Source organism: Neofelis nebulosa, chromosome 5 (assembly GCF_028018385.1).
Source record: "Neofelis nebulosa isolate mNeoNeb1 chromosome 5, mNeoNeb1.pri, whole genome shotgun sequence".
Taxonomy (NCBI): Eukaryota; Metazoa; Chordata; class Mammalia; order Carnivora; family Felidae; genus Neofelis; species Neofelis nebulosa.
Window position 1 is genome coordinate 37426853 of NC_080786.1, and position 13264 is coordinate 37440116.

Below are 13264 nucleotides of genomic sequence, written 5' to 3' on the forward strand. Positions count from 1 at the left end.
GTGAGGCCACAGTAAGGACAGAAATCTCCTGAAGAGCAAAGGGCCAAAAGTCACACTCAAGCTTGATTTTTCAGAAGAACCACAGACTGAGAAAGTGGGGGCTCATGACCCGTTTGGATGTTAAGGAGAAGATATCAGAAAAGTTACTACAGGGATAACTGGTTTGTGGCAGACAATCAAAGAAGCATCCATTTTCGAGCCAATATAATTTTTTTCTATCATTGGGAATAAGATTCAACAGACCCTACACATAGGGAAAATTAGCTGTTTTAGACTGATATAAAACAGGTTAGTTTACTCTACTGACGTATTATTCCCACAGTAACGTATTTCAGTAAAAGAGAAGTCACAGGTTCTGATATTTGGTATATGAAATTGGCTGAGAATCTACAATTGGTGGAATTATGAAAGCCTGTAAAATCAAAAGCCAGAATCACTCGAGGAATTACAATATGGCGGGACTGAGAAGGTTCATAGGGACTTCCTATATACCTACCATGTGTCAAAAACATGTGCAAGGTTACATATTTTATCATTTAATCTTTACACTAGCCCTTACAAAGTAGTTATTTTAGAGATGAGATTATTATTCCTGTTTTAGAGATGCGAAAGTTGACATTCTGAAACACAATTTAGTAATCTAAGCAGTCACCATTAGTGACACCATTAGTATGTGGCAAGGCTAAGATTCAAACTCAGCGTTTGATTACATGTCCTTACCATTACTTAAAACCTATTACCATTATATAAAAAGTCTAGCTCCCAACTATTGAAGCTAGCACAATTCCTAGAAAATAGCAGGCATAATAATCTTTGCTTTTTTTCCAAGGTAGATAGGAGGCAGATATTATCTTAAGGCAGGCAGGAAACAGGTATTACCTCCAGCTATCAGAAGGGGAAACTAAAACTTAGATACAAAGTGATACAGCACGTTTCTAAATCATGGCATTCTAAATCATGGCGTTTCTCTGTATTAGCATTCTCTGACCTTCATCCTGATAATGATGATGAAGGAGAAAAAATGGAGGAGGAGAGAAGTACATGAATTACAAGACCAAGTGATTTCATTCTTTGAATGGCCCACAGATATTTATTGAGTACCTATAAACGTCGTCAAGCCAGTGCTTGGCACTGGGGATACAACAGTGAATAAAATCAACAAGACACAGTTCTTACCCATAGGGAAGTTTTACCCTAGTGGGAAGTTACTGACAACTAAATGGAAAATTTAAATATAGTGCAGTAATGCAGAAACAGGATAGCACAGGGTGCCAAAGGGGCAGAAACAAGACAACTAAACACAGAAATTTAGTAGGGTTGCAGGACATTCAGTTAAATTTGAATTTCAAATAAACAATGAATACTTTTTCAGAAGTATGTCCCAAATACTGTCCTGTATTTTTATTTGCTACATCTGGCAACCCTAGGTAGCGATGGTATTTAGAAAAGTATCTCACAGGAAATGACACTTAAGATGAAAACTGAATTGTTACTTGTCTCGAATGAATTTGGACGCTGAAAATGTTTATCAGTTGCTGGTCATGTGGCAAGGATCTGAAACCTCCTGCCAACAGCCAGTGAGGAACTGAGGGCTCTTACCAAGATCCACGTAGTAAGCCATCTTAGAAGTAGGTCTTCCAGATGTAGCCCAGCCCTCAGACGACTACAGCCCTGGTCAACAGCTTGATTACAATACATGAGAGACCCTGAGGCAGAATCACCTCATTAAGCCATACTGACCCTCAGAAACTGTGTGAGATATGAAATGTTTGGTGTTTTAAACTGTCAAGTTTTAGGATATCTTGTTATGTGGCAGTAAGTAAGTAATGCTGTGCCCACTAGAGGAGTTCTGCATCCCAAAATAATGGGCCTACACTAGGACCCCATCATGCTCATTCATTGCTGAAAACAGCCACAATTAGTGTGGGTGGCCTCAGCAAGAATGAGGTGGTGGATCCAGAAGGGCCACAGCTGTGACTGTCACTCAATTACACCTCCCATCAGGAGATCTGAATGGTGTATTTCCATGGTCGCTACAGCATCATAAAAGCTTATGAAGGACAGCATATCCTTCTAAAACACAAGAAAATCTTTCTAAAAGAACAAAACAGAAATATTTCTCTGAGTGCAGCTCAGTCACTTGAGAGAACTGTGTAAAAACAGAAGGAAAAGCAAAATAACAGAGTAAAGTAATAGAGCAAAGAAAAATCCAGGTCTTGGATTAGCTGTGGTTCTCAGCTTGATTTCATGTGTGCTAAGAATTAATACTGCTCTCACAACCAGGAAAACAGTTTGTTCCTGGGTACATTGTGTTGACTCTCCCATCCAGAAGGGAATTTCTGAAACTTAAGGATAATGTACAACTGAAGAGCTGGGAGCTGTGGTTAATTAACTAATCCAGAATTTCTAAGAGTACTTTGATGAAACAATTTGAGTGTTATAAATTCCATAAATTATTTTATTCCAACAGATCAAGTTTAAGTGATTTCATTCCAACTATCTAATGTAAACAGAAAAATTTCAGAGAAAATCATTTCTCTTTTTTCCCCCTAACACAGGATGAGTTGAAAGGGAGTGGGTAATAAGTGTAGAACCTAATATGACTATAGGCAGATGCCAGAAGTTTTCTTTGACCACAGCCCCCAGACTCAGCCCTTGGCTTTATAATAAAGTTTTCTATCCAAATTATCTCAGAGTTCATGCTATTATGACATATTTTTCCCCAGGCCAGTTCAATACCAACGAGCCTAGTATGTTAGAATCCTTTAAGGTCTGTGTTCCAGATATATCAGATGTCACTTTTTTCTTTATGGCCTGCAAAACAGTCACAATTGTTTTACAAGATCCCCAATTCAATATTCATAGAAACTGAGACAAGGACATTGTCTTAATGGACTTATATCTCCAGGATAGTTAATTCACCAATCTACGTAAAGCCTTATCTAACCTGTTTTCTAGAAATTTTATGTCAGTTAACATTTTTCAGTATTCTATTTTAAAAATACCCAATTCATTTAAAATTTACCTTGGTATACTAATCTTAGATATGAAAAGAGAGAACACAGCAATCAAAGCAAATAAAATCTAGAGTATCTTTGAATTCGAGTAGCTGATACTATAAAGCAATAGTTATTCAGTTATTTTTCTCCAGAATTAGGTAGCAATTTTATATATTTGCTTTCATTAAATATATAAAATTGATACACATATTAAACAAAGCCCTGAAGTTTCAGGCCTAAGACCCATGCATTTTCTCTATGGCTATGCTAACACATATAGTTAAGATTTTCCAATGACTTGTATCCAATGTTTCTTAACAATTGTTGGTTCATAGTGAGGTCTAAAGATCTGGAACCAAAAACCAAGGAAAGCTTTAAAAATTAGCCAGCAAAACTATCAAAAATTTCTCGAGGATTAGCTGTCTTTTCTAACTAAACAATACACTATACAATATTTTGTGATCCAGAGTAGAAAAAAGTTGAGGAAAAAAAAAACATTCAACACAAAATTCATTAATATCATCTAGGATAACAGATGCTACTTAGACACGGTTTCATTGTTCCTACTCTCTCTGCCTCCAGCTTTCTTTCCACATATTTGGAACTTCTTTAATTTTCCTCTTCATAAAACATCATTTTTTTCTAGTTCTCTTCATTCATAAATAATTACTATATAATGCAGAATTTCTTATTTCACTGATTATCTTGAGAGAAAGTGCCACTTTGAAAAACTTCATTAACAACAACTTTCTCTTATTCACCTCAAATACTCCTTTGTAAACTAGAGAGCCAAAATTGGAGGGGAGGAGACAACAAGTGGAAACACCAACAATGTGAAAAGAGAAGAACTTCACAGAATTTCGTCACTGCTTCATCTACTCAATAAACAGATATTAAACTCCTGTGAGTCAGGTATTGTTTTAGATACAAGTCCTACTTTATCTCAAGAGCCTACCATTATAATTTAATCTTAAAATACCAACAAGGCTAATAAAATTACATGTATATCAAATTATTTTAAATATAGTAAATACATTCAAATTTTTATGTATTTTAAATACATTAAAATTAGCTAAATATATTAAGTAAAATTATACATACACACACACATAGTTGTTTTGGTGGAGAAGTTTAGAATTGTTTTGTGCTTTCCACCTTGTTCTAAAGATTCTGACAACAGAAGAAAGGAATCAATTCTGAGAATTATACATGTAGAGTTAGGAAGAAGGTATTGGTTGATAAAATGAAAAGAAAACCAAGATGTTAAGAACATTTCAAAGTTATCAAAGCTCTAAAAGTAATATAAGAATCTGTGTAATGCTTTATAAATATTTTATTTGAGTCTAGCAATGTTCCTGATTACAACAGCCAACAAAGTCTATCAATCTACTCATTTGTTTTTGCCAAAAAACCTTAAAACTCATTCTGCTGAAAGGTTTTCATATGAGAACATATCTTCAATTTTATAACTGAAGTCACAATGAAATAAAATTCAATTATAAATATACACTTGACAGATTCAAGCCAAATTTCAGTAGATGTCATATTACAGGTCATTATATTATTACTTCAGTCTTACTTCTAGTATTAAATGTATGCTATTTTAAAAATCCACATCCATGGCCTTGACTCGTTATAGTATCCTTTAAATGCACATAACGCTTGTAATATAATTCTTGAAATTCAGCTCCCTGGAATGAAACGAAATATATCTGGTACAGAACTGTACACTACAACAATGTTTTATCATAATTTATAGCCAAACTATGGGAAAGATTCTTTACCTCATTAATCGTCAGGGAAATGTGCACAGTGCATTACCACTAAGCACCCACCAGAATGAGTATAAGGGAAAAGATGAAAAATACTAAGATTAACAACAATATGAGCAATTGGGAATCTTCATATATTGCTACCTAACAGGGTAAATTGGTAGTATCACTTTGGAAAAAGTCATCTGGAAATATCTACTAAAGCTGAAGACGTATATTCTAACCAAACAATTCCAATCCTAGGTATATGCTCTAGAGAAATTCATGCACGTGTTCATCAAAGGACAGAGATTAGAATGTTCATAAGCTCATTAACTGTAATATCCAAAAACTGAAAACTCCCTAAATGCCTAATGACATTAGAATAAATAAATAAATTATGGTTTATTCACACAATGGAATATTATATAGCAATGAGAAAGCATTAACTACAACTACATACAAAATGGATGAATCTCAAAAACATAATGTTGAGCAAGAGAAGCTAGTCACAAAAGAATACCATATGATTCCATATATAAGGCACAAAAACAGTAAATAATAAATCTATGCTATTAAAAGCCAAGACAGATACAACTTTAAAAAAAGAACATTTTTATTTACCATATAATTTATAAAGAAGAGGAGGAGAAACCAGGTTAAACGTCAGATTAGGCAAATTGCTAGATGTAATTTTAAAAACACTGTGTTGGCAACAAAGTTGTTTAATACCGTTAAAGCATGTTTCTTGATATTTTGCCTTTGGATTTGGCAACTCATGCACATTTATGTTGGTCACAAACAAGACAAATTCAAAAATAAAAACATTTAAGATGCGAGTTTCAGAACTAAATTCAAACTGGCAATCAAAATGATCTTCCCTTAGTGTTGTGGGTTTGAACTAACCAAAACAGCTGTTACCAATGGTAAGCAAGATGGCTAGCTCAAGTTAAAGCCTTTATAGAAAAGGTTTTCTTCCATGAGAATACAATGGGCCATATGGGAATAGTAAACAGAACAATCAGATCAACTCCATTTTAAAAATACTAAGTAAATAATAAATCACATAAAGAAAGACCTTTTAATTTCAACACCACTCTACTCTGCCAACTGAGTTATAAGGTAATTCACTGGAAGTGAATATTAAAATAATATAGAAACAAGCTTGCAGATATCCTTTCCTCCCAAAAGAAGAATATCAGTATATCACCTTTTCATAAGAAACAATGATTTCAAGAACTATAAAAAAAATAGGCATCATCATATCATACTCTTTATAACAAAGCAATTTATATGAACTACCAGAATAGAGAATAAAGTTATTTTTATTCATTTGATTGTGACTCACATATAACATACTGCATTATCAAACCTATTTATAAATCTACAACATGCAATCAAAACACAAAGCAAAGTTATGTAATTCTACCTAACCACAATATACATTGTGAAAGCAGTTAACAGGAAGGTAAAAGATGTGGTAACCACAGCCCATTTTAAAACACTTTAATTTTTTTTTTTTTAAATCAGGAACACTTTTATTTTATTTCCAAAAGGTAATTCTTATTTAATTCTAGTGTTTAATTACTTAATATGGCAACCTAACACTATTATTTAAATGAAGCTTTCTTGTAGACAAATATAGGAAAAATACAAGAGAGAAAAAAGATCAGATGATACAGGTTCTTCAGGAAAAGCAAGCTACTGGAATGAGCAGGTCAATAAAACTATTTGTAGAATGGGATAGTTGTCTATTTTCAGATCATTAAGATATTTTTAAATATCCTGAAACCAAACCCAGATTCAAAAGGCAAAGCCAGAACCATTCACTGTGTTTATTAAAACACAATCTCTTACTAAGTCTTGCACAGTAAGAGAGGCCAAACTCACCCTAACATGACCTTAGATTTAGAACCCTGCCAAAGAATCTTTATAGAAATAGCAACCAAATGTTGCTTATACCTACTGTTTAGAGTAATTAAAATAAAATAAAATAAAATAAAATAAAATAAAATAAAATAAAAGCTTACTAGATATTTCAGGACTTAAATCATTAAGTAAACTCCGAGAAAGAGCCTATGGGCAAACGTTAGTAGCCTTTTACATTAAACATACAAATCTAAAATATGTAAGCTAATTTACTTTTAAGAATTTGAACAGTGAAATGATCTTTAACACCAATTCCCTACCTTTTTCACCTTTCCAACTCCTTTAAAATTTTTTCTTACCAAGAAATAAAGTGCTCACATTCCTTTCTTGGCAGAAATGCACTATTAAGGTCCCTATAGGGAGCCATTCCAGCAACACTTTTTGTGAAACTGTGAATTCCTTCTGTTCCTACTGCTTTGCCCACAAATTCCTTTATTCCTGTTCCCAGGCTATGAAGATCTGTTCAAAAACGTTACAAAACCTGAAACAATTAGTTTCACTACAGATATATGTACTCTGACCCTAGCTGGTTCCCTGTTGCTACTCAGGGATCCTACAATCATCTCTTGACTGGAAAGGATTAAAAATAGCACAGAACAGGTTCTAAGCAATAATACTCTCCAAATGGAGAATTTAAAAGATTCTCTCATAACTAAGTGGTATTTGTCCAGGGAATTCAAAGTTTTTGTGACATGTAAACATCAATCAATGTAATTCACCATATTCATGGGCTACAGATACCCCCCATATAATCATTGTAATAAATTAGTACAGAAAAAAACAACAAAATCCAACAACCATTCATGATCAAAATACTCAGAAAACTAAGAATAGAAGGAAACTTACTCAACCAGATGGAAGGCAGCTATGGGAAAGCTCTACAGCTAACATCATACCTAATAACACAGACTAGATGCTTTCTTTCCTCCTAAGATCAGGAACACAGCAAGGATTTCTGCTCTCACCATTTCTATTCAACTTTGAACTGGAAGTCCTAATCAGTGATACCAAGAAAGAAAAAAGAAATACAAATTGGAAAGGAAAAGTGAAATTGTCTTTAATCACAGATGACAGTATATGTAGAAGATTCTAGGGAATTTATCCAGACTTCAAGTTATATTACAAAGCTGAAGTAATCAAAACAGTATGATACTGTCACAAAAACAGACACATAGATCAATGGAACAGAATAGAAAACCCAGAAATGAACCCACAGTTATATGGCCAATTAATCTTTGACAAAGCAGGAAAGAATATCCAATGGGAAAAAGGATGTCTCTTCAACAAATGGTGTTGGGAAAATTGGACAATAACATACTCAATAATGAAACTGGACCACTTTCTTACAGCATACACAAAAATAAACCCAAAATGGATTAAAGACCTTAATGGGAGACCTGAAACCATAAAAATCCTAGAAGAGAGCACAGGCAATTACTTCTTTGACATTGGCTGTATCAACTTCTTTCTAGATATGTCTCCTGAGGCAAGGGAAGCACTAGAAAAAATAAACTACTAGGACTTCATCAAAATAAAAAGCTTCTGCACAGCAAAGGAAACAATCAACAAAAGGCAAACTATGGAATGGGAGAAGATAATTGCAAGTGACATACCTGATAACAGGTTAGTATCCAAAATATATAAAGAACTTATACAATTCAACACCCCCAAAAGGGAGAGATGTTCCATCATGGATAGGAAGAATCAATATTGTTAAGATGTCAGTCATTCCCAATTTGATGTACAGATTCAATACAAACTCAGTCAAAATCCCAGTAAGTTATTTTGTGGATATCAACAAACTAATTCTAAAATTTACGTGAAAAGGCAAAAGATTCAGAATAGCTAACATTGCCACTATTCAACTTTAAGACTACTATCAATCCACAGTAATGAAGACAATTTGGTATCAGCAAGAGAACAGGAAAATAGATCAATAGAATAGAAAAAAGAGCCTAGAAATAGAACCCCATAAATATATTCAACTCATCTTTGACAAAGGTCAAAGGAGATTCAGTGGAGAAAGGAGTCTTTTCAACAAATGAAGCTGGAAACACTAGACATCTACATGCAAAAAAAAAAAAAAAAAAAAAAAATTAGAAATAAATCTTACACCTCTAACAAAATAAACTCAAAACGGATCACTGACCTAAATGTAAACAGCAAAATTCCTAGAAGAAAAACAGGGGCGCCTGGGTGGCTTAGTTGGTTGAGTGTCCAACTTTGGCTCGGGTCATGATCTTGAGGTTCGTGAGTTCAAGCCCTGCATCGGGCTCTGTGCTGATAGCTCGGAGCCTGGAGCCTGCTTCAGATTCCGTGTCACCCTCTCTCTTTGTCCCTCCTCTACTCGTGCTCTGTCTCTTTCTCAAAAATAAACATTAAAAAAAATTTTTTTAAAGCCCCAGGAGACTACGAAAGTGCTTTCAAATTTAGTAATGACTTTTTTTTTTTTTTTTAAGAAGTCTCTGCACCCAATGTGGGGCTTGAAATCATGACCACAATATCAAGAATCACATGCTGTACTGAATGAGCCAGCCAGGTGCTTGTGGCAATGACTTTTTAGATACAACCAAAAAGCATGATCCATGAAAGAAAAAACTGCCAGGTTGGACTTTATTAAAATTAAAAACTTCTTTGTGAAAGACACTGTTTCTCTACCACCAGATAATGAATGTCAAGCCTTTGTGTTTTCTTACAAGAAACATTATGTGTTTGTATTACACCTCTATTTAAACAAATGGTTATATATATAGTACATTGTTCTACACTTAATAATGTATCTTTGTAGATCATTCTATATTAAACAAAAAAATTTTTTTAAGTAGGCTTCACACGCAGCCCAATGTGGTGCTTGAACTCACAACCACAGATCAAGACCTGAGCTGAGACTGAGTAGGATGCTTAACTGAAGGAGCCACCCAGGCGCCCCCATTCCATACTTGTACATAGCATTCTCATTCCCAAATTTATATCTGCATAGTATTCCTTTGTACATATTGAACACTATTTAATCAAATCTTACCAATGAGCTTAAGAGTTTCCAATATTTTGCTATTACATGTAATACTGCAAACATTAAGCTTCACTTTCCCTATTTGCTAGCACATCAGTAGAATCAATTCTTAAAACTGGGATTGATGGGTTATAGGAAATGTGAATGATAAATCAATTACAGTACTGTGAAATTGCTTCCCATAAAGGCTGTACTAATTTATGCTCCTACCAGCAGTGTAAGAGAACATGTTACCCTATACTCTTCACAACAGTGTTTTATCAAACTTCTTAATATTCACCAATCTTATAGAGTGGAAAGTGGTATTCAGTGTACTTTCAAATTACACGTTTTATGAATGAGGTACAGTACCTTTTTATCTGTGTAAGAACCATTAATATTTCTTTTTCTGTAACTGTTTATTCATAACTTTCTTTTTAATGTTTATTATTTTGAGACAGAGACAGAGCGTGAGAGGGGGAGAGGCAAATAGAGGGAGACACAGAATCCAAAGCAGGCTCCGGGCTCTGAGCTGTCAGCACAGAGCCAGACGTGGGGCTCGAACTCACGGACCATGGACCACGAGATGATGACCTGAGCTGAAGTTGGATGCTTAACCAACTGAGCCACCCAGGCACCCCTTATTCACAAGGTTTGCCCATTTTCTAAAAATTTGGTTGTTGGTTGGATTTTTTTCCCTTGTTTCACTATACAATATTCCTTTCTTCCCTTTAATGCCTTGAGACTTTTAGTGTATTTTATTTGATATCAATATTGTTTTGCTCATTGTACATCTTTGGCCATTCCTTATTTTCAATCTTTCTTAGATTTAAGAATTCTGAATATATTTTTAGTTCCAAAACAACTTTTTCTATGTTGCAACTGTATCCTCTTGAGAGTTTTCATTCCCTTTTCTATCACGGCTTTCTCTCATCTTTTCCATTAGCTCTGTTTCCACAGGAGGAATCTGTTTGATTATTCAGTGATTCCCTCTTTCAAGTTGCTGAATTCATTTTAATAGGCTGAACTTTTAATAGCCATAGGGTATTGCAATCTCTTGGATAGTGGAGAACTGGCAGTCAGTATAAGATATGCATATTTTAAATTTGATGTGCAAGCAATGAAGGAGCTGGCAAAGTGAAATTGCTCTGCTGAGGTTATAAAGGAACAAGCGGGGAATATATGGCAGACCTCACTTGCCTGCAAAGACATGAGCAATTCATCCCACAAGTGCAACCCTCCTAGCAGCTGCTGATCAGGCAGCTTCCCAGAGGACTGTGTATAGCTTGCAGGCAAGTATGGCCTCTTTCCACATGCAGAAATATCCAAACGTACAGACCACCCAACAGCATGCACCTCCCAGATAACTGAGAGATCCTTGGTCTTCACCAAAGACACTGATGGACTTTCGACACCACACAAAGTGAAGTTGTATGTCACAGGATTTTTACCTTTCGTTTTCCTCAATAATGCACAGTTACATGATTCATAACCAGGACATACAAATACTCTATTGCTTTTAAATCCTCTACTACTCGCCTGGTTATGAGTGAATATAATTATCTTCAGGCTTGTTCTTATTTTAATTAATTAGTAATTTTTAAGCTCCAACTCTTAGTTATGTGTCCTAAGACAAAAAGTTCAGAAACCTTCCTCACTCTAAATTCCTTAACACTTTGTTCAGAAAGTTTTAAGGTAAGTTCCTTCTATGCTTACTTCTCAACGTTTAGATAAATAAACATTTTTATTACAAGTCTGGAAACATAGCAAAACAAACTCTTGCAATTCAGTATTTACTGAATATAACTGTGCTACACACCAAGCAAGATTCTGAAGACAAAAATAGGGAAAAGGACCCTGCTCTCAAGGAGCTCAGAGTTTAGCAAAAGAAAAGGACAATCTATAAAGAAATACAATATAATGTGATAAGGACAATAATAAAGTATGTACAGGGTCCAAAGGTTAACTAACAGAAAGGAGCTGTAGTAACAAGGAGCCACAAAGGAATTCGTGGCCAGCTAGATTTTAAAGAGTAAATAGGAATTTGCCCAGTGGTCAAAGAAATTATAGACAGAAGGTAAGGACATAACATTCTTTCAACGATGTTCCTAGTTTGAGACAGATACTGTGGGATAGATACTTTGAAATACTTGTCCTAGAGATACAATGATGAATTAAGAAAAAGTCTTTGACTTACAGAGTCCGGGGAGGGGGACAAATAAGTAAATGAGTCATTAAAGTACAGTGTGATAAATACTACAGAAGGGATAAGGAGAGAGTATTAGAGGCTTATGGGCCAAGTGGAAATAAGACCTAAACTTAGATGTGAATAATGAACTGAAATTAGCCAGGTGTAATATGTGTCAGGAGTGGAGTAGAAGACCATGTCAGGGATCACAGAGTTCCAGGCACAGAGAGGTGTGTACAGATGGACGGAGACAGACAGAGACAGAAAGTTAAAGAGAGAACGTAGTGCAAAGTGGCAGAAGAAGAGGTATCTGAGATAAGGCTCTGGATAAAAGCAAGAACTCTAACATGAAGGATTTTTTATTTGCTTTATTTTTAAGTAATCTCTACACCCAACATGGGGCTCAAACTCACAACCCTGAGATCAACAGTCACATGCTCTACCAACTGAGCCAGCTAGGCGCCCCAAGGATCTTTCAAATCAGAGTTTAGACTTTATCTTGAGGGCAATAAGGAACTACTAAACTAATTTTTTTAACATGGAAAGACTGTTGAGGTTTGTGTTTGAGAGCTATACTACAGTAGTGAAACAGAAAGAAAGAAATCTGGAAGTAAGTACAACAGTTGCAGTAATCCAGGAAACGATTTATCGTAGTCTGAACTAAGATATTAGCAACAAAGATAGAGAAAACGGTTGGGGAGGACTGAGAGACTGAGGACGCAGAACCAACAAGCCTTATAAATGATTTGACTGGAAGCAGAGAGAAAGAAAAGGAATCAAATATGAGACCTCAATTTCTGGTTTAGGCAAAGGATGGATGGTACTACTATTCAGTAAGATAAGGAAAAGGGGAAAGCAGGTTTTGAGAGGGTGAAATAATTACTTTAATTCTGGAGTTTGAGCCTGAGATGCTTTAAGTTACTCAGTGAAGGCATTCAATAAGCAACTGGCTATACAAAATCTCAAGACAAATTTGGGTCAGAGATATAGATTTGACAATAGTCCATATACAAAGTAAATGATAACTATAGCAATGATGAATAGATGAAATTGCCTGTGGAGAATTTACAAAATGAGGAAAAAAACCTAAGACAAAACCCCATGGGAAACGAACATTTAAAAAATTTGTTAACGTTTTTATTTATTTTTAAGAGAGAGAGAAACAGAGCACAAGCAGGGGAGGGGCAAAGAGAGAGGGAGACACAGAATCCGAAGCAGGCTCCAGGCTCTGAGCTGTCAGCACACAGCCTGACGCAGGGCTCGAACCCATGAACCACGAGATCATGACTTGAGCCAAAGTTGGACACTTAACTGACTGAGCCACCCAAGTTGCCCCTGGAACATTAACATTTAGGAGACAGAGAGAGAGCTAGCAGAGTAGACTGAAAGAGAGCAGACAAAAAGG

At 35.2% G+C, this 13264-nt stretch overlaps 1 protein-coding gene and 1 non-coding gene across 6 annotated transcripts in view; both read right to left on the reverse strand.

Moving 5' to 3' along the window:
- Positions 1–13264, reverse strand: part of TFDP2 (transcription factor Dp-2) — a 183555-nt gene that overhangs the window by 98819 nt on the left and 71472 nt on the right. The window lies entirely within an intron of this gene.
- Positions 12248–12320, reverse strand: TRNAN-GUU (transfer RNA asparagine (anticodon GUU)). The gene has a single exon. It is a non-coding gene; the product is annotated as a tRNA-Asn (tRNA).